This window comes from Biomphalaria glabrata, chromosome 5 (assembly GCF_947242115.1).
Source record: "Biomphalaria glabrata chromosome 5, xgBioGlab47.1, whole genome shotgun sequence".
Lineage (NCBI taxonomy): Eukaryota > Metazoa > Mollusca > Gastropoda > Planorbidae > Biomphalaria > Biomphalaria glabrata.
In genome coordinates, this window is record NC_074715.1 from 25391373 (window position 1) to 25400659 (window position 9287).

General features: G+C 38.4%; 1 protein-coding gene across 3 annotated transcripts in view; it reads right to left on the bottom strand.

Moving 5' to 3' along the window:
• LOC106065960 (voltage-dependent calcium channel subunit alpha-2/delta-3-like) overlaps window positions 1–6951 on the bottom strand; it is a 49558-nt gene extending 42607 nt beyond the window's left edge. The window contains exon 1 of one of the 3 annotated variants that reach the window (XM_056028717.1): window positions 6778–6951. The gene's annotated coding sequence lies outside the window, so the exon portion shown is untranslated. Of the gene's footprint in view, window positions 1–293; window positions 770–6777 lie in introns of those variants that run through there. The other 2 variants (XM_056028722.1, XM_056028721.1) reach the window with 2 other exon arrangements.
• Between the last annotated feature and the right edge of the window lie 2336 nt (window positions 6952–9287).

The window sequence follows — 9287 nt, forward strand, 5'->3', positions numbered from 1 at the left end:
GATATCAACTGTATTAATAGATAATTATAACATATGTCTCCCCATTTTCTACACTGATGTTTAAGTGAATTACAGCTAGGTACCAATTTATGATCAAAGAAATATTTATAGAGACAAAGTCAAGTGACGTAAGTTGTAACTTCCAATGTAATAAAGTAAGCATTAAGTGAATAGGAAACTATGAAAAAAATAATCAGTTGGGAAAGTGAGAAGCAGATAAGCTAACGGAATCTATTATGTCATGACATGAAACTATATGAGACAACTAAAGAATTGAAAAGATTGAAACTCACACTGGGTTTTGTATCCGAATCAATCAGGAATAAAAAATTGAAAGCGACGATGCGATGTTCACTGTTGGATAGCTTGATAATAAACTGCCCTAACTAAAACGTGGACACGTGACTTAAGACAAACAAACCAATCATGCAAATCTGTCGTGGGTTATCCAAATGTGTGTGATTTGACCATTTAAGTGAGGGTTACATGAAAAAACAGCAGGGGGTGTGATAGGGAGGGATGGGTGGATGTTGACAGTCTAGCATGTGGCGAGGGAGTTACGCAACATGTCCATCTGTCTTATATGGCCTGCGTGCTCATGATGTATTGTATGTATTGAGTATGTAAACCTACATTTATTACTTAAAAAGATTCATGTATCTTCAACTGTATAGCTTTTAAAAAGAAACATTTTAGATATATAGATAGACAGAGATGAGGTAGAGAGATAAAGGATAGATGGATAGAGAGATAAATAGATAGAGAGAGATAAGTTAGACAGAGAGAGGATAGATAGGTAGAGAGAGGGATAGATAGAGAGAGGATAGATAGGTAGAGAGAGGGATAGATATAGAGAGAGAGGGATAGATAGATAGAGATAAGTTAGACAGAGAGAGGATAGATAGGTAGAGAGAGGGATAGATAGAGAGAGAGAGGGATAGATAGTGATAAGTTAGACAGAGAGAGGATAGATAGGTAAGGTAGAGAGAGGGATAGATAGGTAGAGAGAGGGATAGATAGGTAGAGAGAGGGATAGATAGAGAGAGAGAGGGATAGATAGATAGAGATAAGTTAGACAGAGAGAGGATAGATAGGTAGAGAGAGGGATAGATAGATATATAGATAGAGATAAGTTAGACAGAGAGAGGATAGATAGAGAGAGAGGGATAGATAGAGAAAGGATAGATAGATAGAGAGAGATAAGTTAGACAGAGAGAGGATAGATAGGTAGAGAGAGAGATGGATAGATAGAGAGAGAGAGGGATAGATAGCGAGAGATAAGTTAGACAGAGAGAGGATAGATAGATAGAGAGAGAGAGAGGGATAGATAGATAGAGATAAGTTAGACAGAGAGAGGATAGATAGGTAGAGAGAGAGAGAGAGGGATAGATAGAGAGAGAGATGGATAGATAGCGAGAGATAAGTTAGACAGAGAGAGGATAGATAGGTAGAGAGAGAGAGAGGGATAGATAGATAGAGATAAGTTAGACAGAGAGAGGATAGATAGGTAGAGAGAGAGAGGGAGGGATAGATAGAGAAAGGATAGATAGATAGAGAAAGGATAGATAGATAGAGAGGGATAGATAGAGAGAGAGAGAGATAAGTTAGACAGAGAGAGGATAGATAAATGGATGCATAGAAAGAGAGATACGTAGATTTTGTTTATTTATCTAGCTAATTATTAGAATAATTAAATAAAAAGTGTGTTTATTTAAATAAACTATATAAAAATCCCATTTGTATAGTTATTTGAAACATTTTCACCATTTCCTATTTATTTGCTACGCGCGTGCTTTACTGCCCCGTCGGCGTTGTGTCTTACCATAACCAACGTATAGGATCTCTGTTCTCCGGCGCAATAGTTCTTCTCACGTCTGCTATCAAACTCGCTAGACGGTCGGCCATAAAACACGGACATATTGACTCCCCCCCCCCCCCCCAAATAAAAAGTGGGGTCAATTAGCCTGGTAAGGGGATGGTATCAGCATCATACTTACTTCTATTCGGTGCTTTTTTTTTTTTCTAAAGAAATAGGTGCCGGTACTCACTAATAAATTAATAATAAACGTTAAAATACAAGAGAAGTAATATTTTTTCCCAAAATTGAAAAAGGTGCCGGTACGCCGTATATACATTCTATTTACATACATGCGAATGTTTGCTCTTTCCCTACGGCTATGTGGCTATCGCCCTCTAATCTTGTCCACTTTTTTTTAACATATCTATGCCATCCAGTAATTAAGGTCAATCCTCTTAATACCTACGTCGTTCCTTTCCTCCATTTCTCCCCATTGGACAGTTTGGCACATGACATAGCGCTAGACAGAATGGAGCCCCCCCCCCCCACCACCTACCAACCCCGACCCACCCTCACAGACACCTAAGTAATAATCTCATTTGTAAGTGATACATTTTGTTCAACAGGCCTGTTTGTAACTTTGTTTTGTTACAGAACTATAATTCCAAGCTCTAAACAAAAAAAAAATGTGGGAGGAGAAATTAAGTGGACCAATTAGATTATACTCTAAATTTTTGGCATTTTTAGGATTCAAGCATAAATTGTGAGTGATAGTCCCAAATGTATTAATACAATAGAAAATATCAGATTGAGTAAAGGTTGCAAATAGGCGACTAGATAAAGAATATTAGGGTTCAGAACTCATCTCAATTTTTACTCTTATACTGAATAATTTTGTATAAATTCTAAATTTTCCAAAAGAAAGTTTTTCTTAAAATAGAGCTAAGCAGAAAATGGAAGAGAGATAAGAAGCAATAGCGGCCATAGGGTGTAGCTAATGGGGCAAGCACCCCAGGCCCTACGTCTGAGGGGGGGGGCGCGATCGGAGATTTTATTGTCACAAACGTGATCACTACATATTTTCAGCCTAAGTGTTTTATAGGCTACTGTGCATAGACACGTTTAACCAAGCTACGACATTAATCCGAGAGTGGGTACATGGCAAGTGGTTGAAATCCTGGGATGGCTCCAACAAAGCCCGTGGAGTCTGGCAACATTTGCGTCGCCCGGACCGCGACGATCCATGGTGGAGGCTAAAAAGGTCGAAACAATCTATCATTGCGCAGTGTAAAACGGGGCACTGCCCTGTTGGTGCTTACTTTGCCAGGTTCCGGCCAAATTTTGATGCCCGTTGCCGACACTGTGGAGAGTCGGTGGAGACAGTGGCGCGTCTCTTGCAAGAGTGTATGCAGCTCCGAGAGCTGCGGGATAGTTTGTCTGCAGTCACTTAACCTGTATGGGAGCTTGAAGGTACTACGCCTAACAGCAGAGTTTCTCGCCAAGGCTCTACGGGAGGACTAATCCTTCCAGTCTTGTTACCAATTGGGGTTCATCTCAGGTGCATAGACATCGAATGTTCATACTCTTGTGTGGCATGACTTCCACATGGAGATCACAGATTTTTCTGCATCGTAGAAGCCCATTAGAGTGTATCTTGCTATCAACTTCTACGAGAAGTTCAGATGACTCGTGCAACTTTGATACACTCTTGGGCTCTCCAGCTACTGCCTTAAATGCATTGTAGATGAGAAAAGGTCTCATCTTTGTTAGGCTTTTCCCCTCTTCTGTACACCTGGCCACCAGAAATGATGGCTTGATAGAGTTTCTTGTGCCCTCCTTCTTTCTTTCTTCATTTCTTCCTTTCTTGCCCAGACATAAATCTGGGGCAAGTAGTTTTTTTTTTTTCTGTTGTCCATAGACAATTGTGACTGTTCATCACTTGTGCAGTTGTGCTCCCCACCCGCCATCGAGTCCAACAAGGGTCGAGCCATTCGGGTGTTCAGAATGAACCCACCAGGGCTATACCGGTGCTATTTTCCATACTGATTCTCGGTGGACACTATCAAAAGCTTTCTTAAAGTCTACGAAACTGATCGTTAGCCATTATTGGTTCTCAATACTTTGTTCTATGATATTTCGTAGAACGAAGATCTGCTCTGCACATGTTCTGCCTCTTTGGAAGCCTGCTTGTTCTTCTCTGAGCCTCTCATCTACAGATTGTTGAAGCCGATAAAGGCACTTTTCTTATTCCATATGCTTGGACAAAAGTATTCAAATGCCCTGTCTTTCACCGTGACTGAGCAGGGCCTGAGATATCTGCGTTTCACCACCAATATACCCGGCAAATTCAGTTGATTCATAATGCTCTTGCTCGTATTTTTTTATTTATTTATTCCAAATCAACGTCTTGACTCGTACGAATTTGAAGAACTTTCTAATATACCTTTTATAGTGCAAAGAATTGCAAGCCTATTATTAGATGTACATAGTTGGCCATCATCATCTCATCTCTGCCTGTGCGGCCTGTGGTCCCTTATGGGACATAGGCCACCAACCAGCTTCTTCAAGGCGTCTCGGTTCTGGGCGTGTCTCTCCAACTGTCCCCACGTCTTGCCCATCTGCTTGACATCTGCTTCCAAATTGCGGCGCCATATATTCCTGGGCCGTCCCTATCTTTCTCTTTTTAAGTCTGTCGAGTATGATGATAGTCAGTCTGTTGTAAATATTATCCTTCTCTTCCTCTTCACTGTCATTTGTTGTTAAGACAATATCTAAGTTAATCCTCTTCTTCACTGAATGGAATGAGGCTATTATTATCCGTGGTCCATGCGCTTCTCATCCTATAAGTGCCCTCTGAGCCCGCTTAGACAGTATTATACCATAATGTGTCATTCTTGGAGGATCGTGTTTCAAATCAGAAACTTTGAAACTGGATACAGCAGCTCCCTGATTGACCCTTTAGGTCGATGACTTATGCTGGTAGCTCAGCTCGACCAGCCGATTGACTCAGAGCGGGCCATCTGGGCTACAGGACTAGAGGAACTTTGAACCATTTTTTTGACGCACCCTGTAGTTTACCCTTACGGCTCAGGCCCCCCCCCCCCCCACAAGACACCCGCCCAGGTCCCCGCGCACTGCTGGATTTGAATTTTTCCATTCACTCCAAGCACACCAAAAGTTACCTAATTTAGTTGGCGTCTATAAACCTTTGCATTTTATACTAGGTTCACAAACTAGAAAACGCACAGCTTTGTAAACATTTTATAGAGATTTTTGGACGTGTATCTTAGTTTATTTCGGCTTAGCTTAGTCGAGGAGTAGAGAAAATCTCAAATATTTGGAAGTAGCCTATTCCGTAAAAATTTTATCTACTTATATAATGCTAGAGTCACTTGACCTAAACAATAAAGAACTTTGAAAAACCAAACAGCGGACCTGGAAGAAGATGGATCTCCAGCTGTTCGGCGCCAGGATTATCCGACCTTCACCATCATCAGTACAAGGAACGTCAGGACCATTTACGAGACTGAGAAAACTGCAAGTGGCAGCAAAGATGAGAAACATAAACCTTCATCTTAAGAATCAGCGAGTCAAGTTAGACTCTCTCCAACTGTCCCCACGTCTTGCCCATCTGCTTGACATCTGCTTCCAAATTGCGGCACCATATATTCCTGGGCCGTCCCTATCTTGACGACTACAGGTATAAACAAATAGTTTGAGAACATCGCGCAGGATGGACAACAGAACAAACTGAGCGTGCTGATACGAACCTCGCCGATAGCGAAAGAAATGAAGTTGCCATAAAAAAGGGGATGCACAAAAAAGCAGCCCTGTTAGATAGCCCTAAAACAGGAGCATTCAGACATACGAACAGTGGCTAACTTTGCCGCTTCGGAATCGGCTTACTTAGTAGGATCCGACTGTTCGTGGACTCAAAAAGAAACACAAACTAGTTTTTCATGTGAGTACATTATTTACATCCTTTGTCTTTCAAGACAGAAGGAGACATATTACGGTCGGCAACTTCGCCATGGTTAACAAAATGTCCATTTGTAGCGTACTCGTAATATAAAAATCCAGTTATGGATTTACGGCAGTACGTCAACCCTGTGCCTATATTTCCGCAAACATAAAAATATACAAAATACACATTTTTTGCTTGCATATTTAATAATTATAATTATTTTTAAAGTAGAAAAATAAGATTACATACTCTAAAAAAAAAACGAGAGCAGAAAAAAATGTATTTCAATACGTATTTAAAAGAAACAAAACAGTTAACACACGATTAGATTTATCACGATTAGATTTATAATATTATTTTTTTAGCAGAGATACGTAGGTCTGTAATTAATTAATAATATATTAATAAAAATTCCCCAATTAAAAACATAAAATACCATCTAAACATTAATAGTTATTCCAAGAATAAATTGTACAAAAAAATCTAAATCTATATTACATAGATCTACGATTTAACGTACTAAAAGAAGAGAGAGAGAGAGAGAGAGAGGGCAGTGACCGGGCGCGCTCTGCGGGCGAGCAGGTGAGGTCACGTCAGTACGTCATCATACGTGCGGATAGACAGCTGCCAAATAATTGACCTGAAAAACTAGGGTCCTGCGATGTAAAGTTTTACCCAAACTAGTTGTGTTTCACATGATGATGATCTATATTTCCTAAATCTTACTAATCTTAGTATCTAATCTAATATAGACTAGAAATAACTTAATAAGAATGCAGAGTACCCTAAACTAAACTGTAACTAAACTAGACCCTACCGGAGATAAGATATACTTTAACTTTAAATACTATACTATAGTAGTATTTAGTTCTAGATTATCTAGATCTAGATCTAAGTAGTATAGGACTGTCACTATTATTCACTATAGTAGTATAGTGATAGTCAACTATAGTGACTATAGTGGTCTACAACTATAGCCATAGCAGAAATTTGAGAAATATCCGTATTTACATACATCTAGATCTGGATCTAGGGCTATAGACATAGATAGATAGATCTAGATATTAGATTTATAGATTCTTAACTTGAGAGCTAGACTAGATTTATTCTATATCTATATAAGTATATAATATAGATCTAGATTAAATGTGTTGTAAAGCATCGTTAGTATACGACGGAGTACACAGGGATAGACAAATAAGCTGTCAACTCTGGACCTAAGTAAATTCTATCATTGCCTCCTTCAGTCGTGAAACTAGACTCTAGATCTAGATCAGGGCTGGCGAACCTATGGCACGCGTGCCCAAGGTGGCACGCGAAACGATTTTGAGTGGCACGCGACGACGATGATATTAAGAAGTGTGTTGTTGTTTTTTTTAAATCACGGATATCTCAATTTACCATAATTAATAACGTTCAATTATTTCCGAGAACTGTAAATAATATGGAAGAAGCGCTAGTGGATCATATTCCATATACTTTTGTCATATGACTGTGTTTCATTTGGGGAGCATAGGGCATAATAATTTTTTTTCAAGACAAATCTCGTATTTGAAAGAGAGCTCCTTAGCTTCCGCAATTTTGTTGATACTGAAAACGTGTCTGTCTTACATCGATTGCTAGCGTTGCCATCAATAAATTTTTATCAGAATAATTACCATAACATGTCATTCTTAAAAATAAAAAAAAGAAAACTTAATGAAGAAGAAGGAAGTGGCAGACCTTTACAAGAGTGGTGGACTGAAAGATATGGAATGATTCACAGAGAAAACAAGGCCTTATGTGCCATGTGTTTGGAAAGTGTTTGTCGGAGATCATCAGTAAAACGTCATTATGAGTCCAATCACAGCTGGCTTTTAGGCTTTTAGGCAAAAGCGAGGATGAGCAAAAAAGAACATATATCGCGTGAAATAAAAAAAAAGCGATTTCACAATGCAGTTCTTTTGTAAACATTGTTAAAAGTTCTTCTAACTTAGTGGCTGCAAGTTTTGAAGTTTCAAAAATTATAGCTAAGCATGGAAAACCTTTAAGTAACGGTGATTATATCAAGGAAGAAATGTTAGAATGTGCTTCTTATTTGTTTGAAGAATTTCAAAACAAGGATAAAGTCATTCAGAGAATAAAGGATTTGCCAATAAGCCGAAACACGGTTAAAGCAAGAGTCATAAAATTGCACGTTAATATTCAAGAACAAGTAAAGAAGGATATTAATGCATGTCAAGCCTATTCTATTTACTTTGATGAAAGTACTGATGTGACATCGTCCGCTAGACTGGCCATCATTGCCAAATATAGCAAAGGAAATGAAATACACGAAGAACTAATAAAATTAGCAACTTTACCAACGACAACAACAGGTGCAGATATTTGTCAAACTGTTGTGACTGAACTCAGAAATGCAGGTGTAGATCTAAAAAAAAAAATAGTTTCTGTTACAACTGATGGTGCTCCAAGTATGACTGGAAAAGATGCAGGTTTCGTTACTTTGTTTACAGGACATGTTGGACACCCACTAATAACTTTTCACTGCATTGTGCACCAACAAGCCCTATGTTCAAAAAACGGCTTAAAGGAACTTGAAGACATTATGAAATGTGTAACAAAAACCGTAAACTTCATTACTGCCCCTGCTTTGAATAAGAGAAAAATTGAACAGCTGCTAAATGAAGTTCAGTCCAGTTACTCTGGCTTATTAATGTACAACAACGTACGTGACTAAGCCGAGGTCACGTTCTGGAACGGTTTGTGGAATGCCTTGATGAAATTCGAATCTGTATGGATGATAACAAACAAAATTGCTCAGAATTAACAAATGTTGACTGGCTTATCAGACTAATGTTTTTTACCGATTTTTCATCCCATTTAAATGAACTTAATACGAAGTTGCAAGGTTTCGGAAAATCTGTCGATCAGGCATTTGACATCTTGACAGTATTTGAGAAAAAGTTGAAGATTTACAAACGTGACATAGAGAAGGAAGAATTAAACTATTTTAACAAACTGGAGAAATTTTATGATGATTTAAAAGTTCATGATACTACCGGCAAAGATTATCAGAAAAGATTGATTTTAAGAGATAATTGACACAACTGCTGAAAATTTTCACTGCGTTTTGAACAATTTCGAAAATTCGAGTACACCTCCTAATTTATAAAATATCCAGATACAGTAGATTTTGAAACTCTGGATTTGACCATGTTTTCTTGGATGGGATTACACGACTTTGAAATGCAACTTGTTGAGTTTCAGTCCAGAGCAATTTGGAGACAGAAATGTATTGACTTAAGAATACGACTTGAATTAATTGAACGTGAACGGTTAAATGGATCATTAGTACCTCAGATATTAGCAGAAAATGAGATTCTTCAAGTTTGGAATGACCTGCCTAAAACTTTCAATTCTCTGATAAAAGTGACAACATCCATTCTGTCAATTTTCTCTTCTACTTACTCATGCGAATCTTTATTTTCTACAATGAATTATATTAAATCAGATGCCAGAAATTGCTTGACCGATGATTTAAGT